This window comes from Antechinus flavipes, chromosome 2 (genome assembly GCF_016432865.1).
Source record: "Antechinus flavipes isolate AdamAnt ecotype Samford, QLD, Australia chromosome 2, AdamAnt_v2, whole genome shotgun sequence".
In the NCBI taxonomy this organism is placed as follows: domain Eukaryota; kingdom Metazoa; phylum Chordata; class Mammalia; order Dasyuromorphia; family Dasyuridae; genus Antechinus; species Antechinus flavipes.
In genome coordinates, this window is record NC_067399.1 from 616,907,437 (window position 1) to 616,914,976 (window position 7,540).

Genomic DNA, 7,540 nt, shown 5'->3' on the forward strand with positions numbered 1-7,540 from the left:
ACTGGTCTCCACTTCAGGGAATGATTACACTGGTTTTTGGCGTGTGTGTGTGTGTGTGTGTGTGTGTGTGTTTTGGGTTTTTTGGTTATTTTTCTCATTTTTTTATTGTTTTCTTTTTTTCTGGTTATACATGGTTATACACGTGCATTAGTTTGTTTGTTTGTTTGTTTGTTTGTTTTTGGCTGGGGCAATTGGGGTTAAGTGACTTGCCCAGGGTTACACAGCTAGGAAGTGTTAAGTGTCTGAAGCCAAATTTGAACTGGGGTTCTCCTGACGTCAGGGCTAGTACTCTATCAACTGCACCACCTAGCTGCCCCAAAATACTCATTTCTTTATGAATTATGTTGGGAAAGAAAAATTAGAACAACAGGGAAAAACCCTAAGAGAGAAAAAAAAACAAAAGAAAAAGAGAAAAAAGTAAACATAGTATGTGTTGATTTACATTCATTTTGTATAGTTCCCTCTCTGCATAAAGATGGTGTTTTCTATCCAAAATTTATTGAGATTGCCTTGGATCACTGAATTGCTGAGAAGAACCAAGTCTTTCATAGTAGATCATCACACATTCTTAGTGTGACTGTATTCCTGTTTCTATTTGTTTTACTCAGCATCAGTTCATGTAAAACTTTCAGGTCTTTCTAAAATCAGCTGCTCATCATTTCTAGTGGAACAATTATATAAAGGAGTTTAAAGGTCAGGATGTTGACAGAGCCTTCTGGTCACCTGAGCACAACCTAGCTAAGACATGAGGGGCCAGAGCTCTTCCCTTAAACTTCAGACCACAGACCAGCTGCATGACCAATAGATATAAAGGAAAGTTGCACTCATTTGGATCCATTATATCCTTGGGGAACATCCTTTTTTCTTCCTTTTTCTGAATGTCCTTGCCATTTTATAACTAAGGAAAGCTCATTTTGTTAACTGTTATATGGGCTATAAGTGTCTTGTTTCATATGAATTCTGAAGCAAAGGTACCTGATTAGCCTGGTCAGATTCCACCTATAACACCCTACTATCAAACGTCTTTTGTGGGAAAGTTTTCTTGAAGAGAGTTGATATGTGTTTACTTTACTCTACCTTTGAAAGTGTAGTCTTCCCTGTTACATCATTACTCCATTGGAAATAAATCACAATCCTGTTGGAATCCTAGTGTTAACTTGAAACAAGGTGATAACTCAAGGGAGATGTTAGAATCCTAGTGTTAACTCATTGTAATTGATACAATGCTTGTGTTTACACCTTTACACATTGGAGTTCACACGTATGGGAGATTCACAAAGTAAACTTTGTAACTTTGTGAATTCACACCTTCTTGAAGCTCTTAGGGCCAGAGAGCACTATGGGAGAAAACCCATAATCCCTTTCTCTGGTATATAAGAAGAAAGCAGAGGCCCAGTGGGGAGAATCCAGCCAAATTACATGGAGAGGGGAGCATCAAGTCAGAAGAATCCAGGAGTCGGAGTTGGGCTAGAGCCAGGAGAGAATTACTTTGGAAGGCAAGAGAGACAGATTCATCTTTGTGCTGGCTGGAGGCTGAAGGGAGCAGAGGCAAAGGACAAAGCTGCAGGAGCTCTCAGAACCGAGCAGAAAGATAGGCCTCTAAGAATCTAGCTATCCGGGCCCAAGGAAAGAGACAATACTTGGAAGGAGAAATAAACATTTGTATTTTTACCATTTGCATTTGCATTTGGGGTAATTATTGATCTGAACTGATATTATGGCTGCCTCCAGAAAATCTCCCTGAGAAACCTGCTTTCTCCCAGAGAGAACCATCATCTTATATTATATTAAAGAAGAAAAACACCACACAATCCCTTCAAATTGTACCTGGTATGCATATATTAAGCATACTTCAGTCCAAATATAGAGATCTGAAGCACAAATCAGAGTTTCAGTGAAGAACTGACAGCAAAGTAGATATCCATCTATTGGGGAATGGCCAAAGAAGTAGTAGTAGTAATCTACTATTATGACACTATAAGACACAATAATCATGAAGAATAGAAAGAAAAATTAGAAGATTTATGTGAATTTATATGCAAAAGGTAATATACAGAAACAAGATAGGTATAGATGCAATGACTATGATAATTTGAAGGACAACATTAACAGCAAAGAAACAAAATACTGTACTTGGATAATATACAAGTTGACCAGTACCTCTTTATGCCTTGCCAGATGTTAGCTAATAAATGTTTGTGAGTAACTTATGAGACAGAACTACTGATACTCTAAAATTCACCTATTCTTTCATATTTCATACCTTACCCTAGTGTTCTTTCTCATGCCCACGACAAAATTTATCAGTTGCACAGGTCTTGAAGTTGTATTATACTAAGATGACATTTCAGGTCTCTTTCTACTCATTTTATTATCCCATATACCCCCCTATTTCTGAATAGAGTATGTATGTGTTTATAGCTCTGTACCTTGGGAAATAAAGTTTTCTCAAGGTGGGACATTGTTGTTTTTTTTTTTATCATGTCTAACTCCTTATGACCCCCTTGGGGGTTTTCTTGACAGAGACCCTTGAATTTTATCATTTCTTTCTCCAGTTCATTTTATAGATGAGAAAGCTCAGGCAAACAAGGTTAGATGACTTGTCCAAGGTCACTCAATTAGTGTCTGAGGCCAGATTTGAACTCAGGGAGAGGATTCTGACTCCAGGTCTGACCTCGATCCACTGTACCATCTAGCTGTTGTAGCATGACAATAATAATAATAGCTATCATTTATATTGTACCATGAGACTTATGAAGAACTGCACATATAATTTTTTATTTTATCCTCATATCAACCCTGGCAGAAAGAAGAGGTTACCATCATTTTAAGGAGGAAATTAAAACAGACAAGGGTTATATAATTTGCCTAAGGTTACATAACTAATAAGTGTCTGATGCAAGATTTGAACTCACAACTTTACTCTGCTCCCAAAACAAATATGAAGTATGGGGGGTTTTGAATTGCTGAAAGAAGTTGAGGACTTTTGACCAAGTGGAAAGTCCAAAGAACCTCTTGTAAAAGAAGAAGTTCTTGGCAGCTCTCTGAGTACAAAAGTTCATCAAAGGGATTCTAAGAAATTCAGTTCATCAGAAGAAATGACTATAGACAAGGATATTGTCATCACCATGGCTGGAGAAGGATCAAAACAGATTGGGTCGACCCTAAAACCAAAGAGATTGTTGAGTTATTGACAGATGAGTTATTACTTTGCTATTACTGGGATAGAGGATCAGGATGATAGGCAGAGAGAGAAAAACCAGTTCATTTCTGGTAGTTAAAAGACTGCCTGCTACCACGGAACACTATGACATCTGAAAACCATCCAAGGCTATATTGGGATCCATTGGCATTTTCCCTGACACAAGCACTTCTCCTATTTATTTATTTATTTAACCATTCATTCACTTATCCATTTATTTATTAGTTATACATGTATATTCATTTTTAATATATATCTATATTTCATTATGAATCACATCGGAAGAGAAAAATCTGAACAAAAGGGAAAAACCATGAGGGAAAAATAAAACAGAAGAAAAAGGAAAAAAAAGTAAACATAAAGTGTTGATTTGCATTCATTCTCCATAGTTCTTTCTCTCAATGTGGATTATGTTTTCCACTCAAAGTTTATTGGGATTGCCTTGGATAAATGAACTGCTGAGAAGAAACAAGTCTGTGATAGTTGATCATTCCATAATCTTCCTGTTGCAGTATAAAATGGATTCCTGGTTCTGCTTGTTTCACTCAGCATTAGTTCATTAAATCTTTCCAGGCTTTCTAAAATCAGTTTATTCATCATTTTTAATACAGCAATATTATTCTATCACTTTCATATACTATAACTTATTCAGTCATTTCACTAGTATTTCTTTGTCTGTCTTTTTCAGGATGCTGATTTCTGGTAGATAGCCAGAGAAACCTGAGGGACAGTTGAGTTTCCCCTTCTCCTCAGATTTTTGAGTATTTGGCTATACTTGTACCCTGATTTAGTAAAGCTCAATCTTTAGTACAAGCAAATCTTGATGATATGAATACCCACTCACATAAATTTCTAGGGAACAAAAGCATAATGTTACCTCTTATCTAGCAGTTACTCATATCCAGGAAGTGCCCACCCTAGGTCAAACCAAACTAGGTTAATAAATTCCTTTAATGTCATGAAAGATGGAGGACAGCATTGGGAATGTTTTGGGGACTAGAATTAAGAGCTTCCACTAATAAAGAAGTTATCAATATATAGCTAGTGATGGAAAGTACTTGAGATGTCATTTGATCCAATCTGCTCATTTTAAGAGGTAAAGAAACTGAGGCCTAAAGAAGGGAAGAAATTTTTCTTTTTTTTTTAAATTTTATTTTATTTAATAATAACTTTATATTGACAGAACCCATGCCAGGGTAATTTTTTTACAACATTATCCCTTGCACTCGCTTATGTTTCGATTTTTTCCCTCCCTCTCTCCATCCCCTCCCCAAGATGGCAAGCAGTCCTATATGTGTTAGATACGTTGCAGTATATTCTAGATACAATACATATTTGCAGAACCGAACAGTTCTCCTATTGCACAGGGAGAATTGGATTCAGAAGGCAAAAATAACTCGGGAAGAAAACCAAAAATGCAAATAGTTCACATTCGTTTCCCAGTGTTCCTTCTTTGGGTGTAGCTGTTTCTGTCCATCATTTATCCATTGAAATTCAGTTACGTCTCTTTGTCAAAGAAATCCACTTCCATCAGAATACATCCTCATACAATATCGTTGTCTAAGTGTAAAGTGATCTCCTGGTTCTGCTCATTTCACTTAGCATCAGTTCATGTAGATCTCTCCAAGCCTCTCTGTATTCATCCTGCTGGTCATTCCTTACAAAGCAATAATATTCCATAACATTCATATACCACAATTTACCCAGCCATTCTCCACTTGATGGGCATCCATTCATTTTCCAGCTTCTAGCCACTACAAACAGGGCTGCTACAAACATTTTGGCACATACAGGTCCCTTTCCCTTTTTTAGTATCTCTTTGGGGTATAAGCCCAATAGAAACACTGCTGGATCAAAGGGTATGCACAATTTGATAACTTTTTGGGCATAATATAATTCCAGATTGCTCTCCAGAATGGTTGGGTTCATTCACAACTCCACCAACAATGCATCAGTGTCCCAGTTTTCCCGCATCCCCTCCAACATTCATCATTATTTTTCCTGTCATCTTAGCCAATCTGACAGGTGTGTAAGTGGTATCTCAGAGTTGTCTTAATTTGCAAGAAATTTTTCTTAATGAAGCTTTTTTTATTTTCAAAACATATGCATAGATAATTTTCAACATTCACTCTTTTTGTTTGTTTGTTTTTTGGTTTTTTGCTTGTATTTTTTTTTAATTTAAATTTTATTTTATTTAATAATAACTTTGTATTGACAGAATCCATGCCAGGATAATTTTTTTACAACATTATCCCTTGCACTCGCTTATGTTTAGTTTTTTCCCCTTCCTCCCCCCACACCCCTCCCCCCAAGATGGCAAGCAGTCCTATATATTCAACATTCACTCTTGCAAAACCTTGTGTTCCAATTTTATTTTCCCTCTCTTCCCCCCACCCTCTTCCCTACACAGCAAGTAATCCAATGTATGTTAAACATGTGAAATTCTTCTATACAAACTTCCACAGTCATCATGCTACACAAGAAAAATCAGATCAAAAAGGGAAAACCTGAGAAAGAAAAAGCCTTGTTTCACCCGTATCTTATTGGGAATGGATCTTATTACATATATGTTGATGTGGTAGACCATGGAGAGACAGTCACAGAATGTCCATCCCTGCTTCCATCTCTCCAAAACACTTCCAAAACCATATATTGCTGATGGTTTTAAATAGATGCTATTGATTATTTTAAGGAAAACTCCATTTATTCCTATACTTGCTAGTGTTTATAATAGGAATGGGTATTAGATTTTGTCAAATGCTTTTTCTGCACCTATTTTTTTTAATTATAACTTTTTATTGACAAAACATATGCATGGTTAATTTTTCAACATTGACCCTTGCAAAAACTTCTGTCTAACTTTTCCCTTTCTTCCCTCCACTCCCTCCCCTAGATGGCAGGTAATCTCATAAATGTTAAATATGTTAATTTTTGCATCTATTAAGATAATCATATGACTTCTGTTAGTTTGGTTATTCACATAATCAATTGTGCTAATAGTTTTCCTAATATTGAACCAGCACTGAATTCCTGATATAAATCCTATTTGGTCATTTATTATATTTAATTTTATATATATATATATATATATATGTTTTAAAAATTAATTTTATATAAATATATATATATATAAGTTTTTTAAATTTTAACTTTTTTTTTCTATGTCCTTTTAAATAATGATCCATATTATATTTTCCCAAATGAACTATCTGTTGCTATTCAATTGACTAAACCAGCTGAATTATCTAAGGTCTTAGTCCTTTGCTTGTCCCTTTATGTTTACTTTCCAATATAACTCAGTGATGGAGACATTAGATAACCTCATTTGACTGTTCAAATCATGGCCCTTCTTACCAACCACCAAGTGAATGGGAACAAACAAATGTGATTTATTTGAATGCCATTCTTTTTCCTAAGGACATACATGTTAGTTTAATGGGAGAATGTTTAATATCTTTAAAGATCCTCAACAACTAGCTAAGATAATGCTTTATACTGTGGAGGATTATAGAGAGGAGTTTCTGAGAGAGTCATGATGACATATGAGGGAAGTGTTTTGGAAAGATGGGAGCAGGGACGGACATTCTGTGACTATTCCTCTTTGATTTCAAGAAGTCTTTTTCCATTGATTGAGTAGCTACAATTGTCAACATCTTTAAAAATAGCCTGAGTCAGCCATGGCCATGTTGTTGCATTTGCAACAAGGTGATTCCTTCACTCACAGTGTTTGGCTATACTTAAAAAGGAAGCACTTTTCTTCCTTCCCTCTCTGAAGCCATATGAGGCCTTTTTGGCACTTTTTTTCCAGGTATAGGGAATAAAGTCATCAATTGTGGAAGTTGTAAACTGAGAGAACAAGCCTTCTGGGAGTCAGAATCCAGGCCAGATTTTGCAGCCAGAACAGCATCATAAACCCAAGGAGCAAGGAGAAAGGGACATTAGGAGTGACTTTCAGGACATCAATCCGATGAAAGAACTTATATGATAGTTATACTGCTTTTGGACCTGAACTTAGTGGGACTGATGATGTATAGAAACTGTGCTAAATTATGATCCAAATCCATCTAGAGACCAAAGTGGTTTATTAGGGGAATTATGACTCCCAACTAGGATACCTATCAACCCCACTGAGTACTTAAGAACCATGTCAAGAAAGTATAATCCATCTGGGAGACGGGACAAGAGAGATATTTCTTTGAAGTACCAATTTCCTCATCTGTAAAGTACAGATCAATAATACCTGTACACATGACAAACCTTATTCTAATTTTAGCTGTCAGTCCTTGCTCTTGCCACATAAACAGCCAATCTTCTTTTTAATCACATATTTTTGATGAC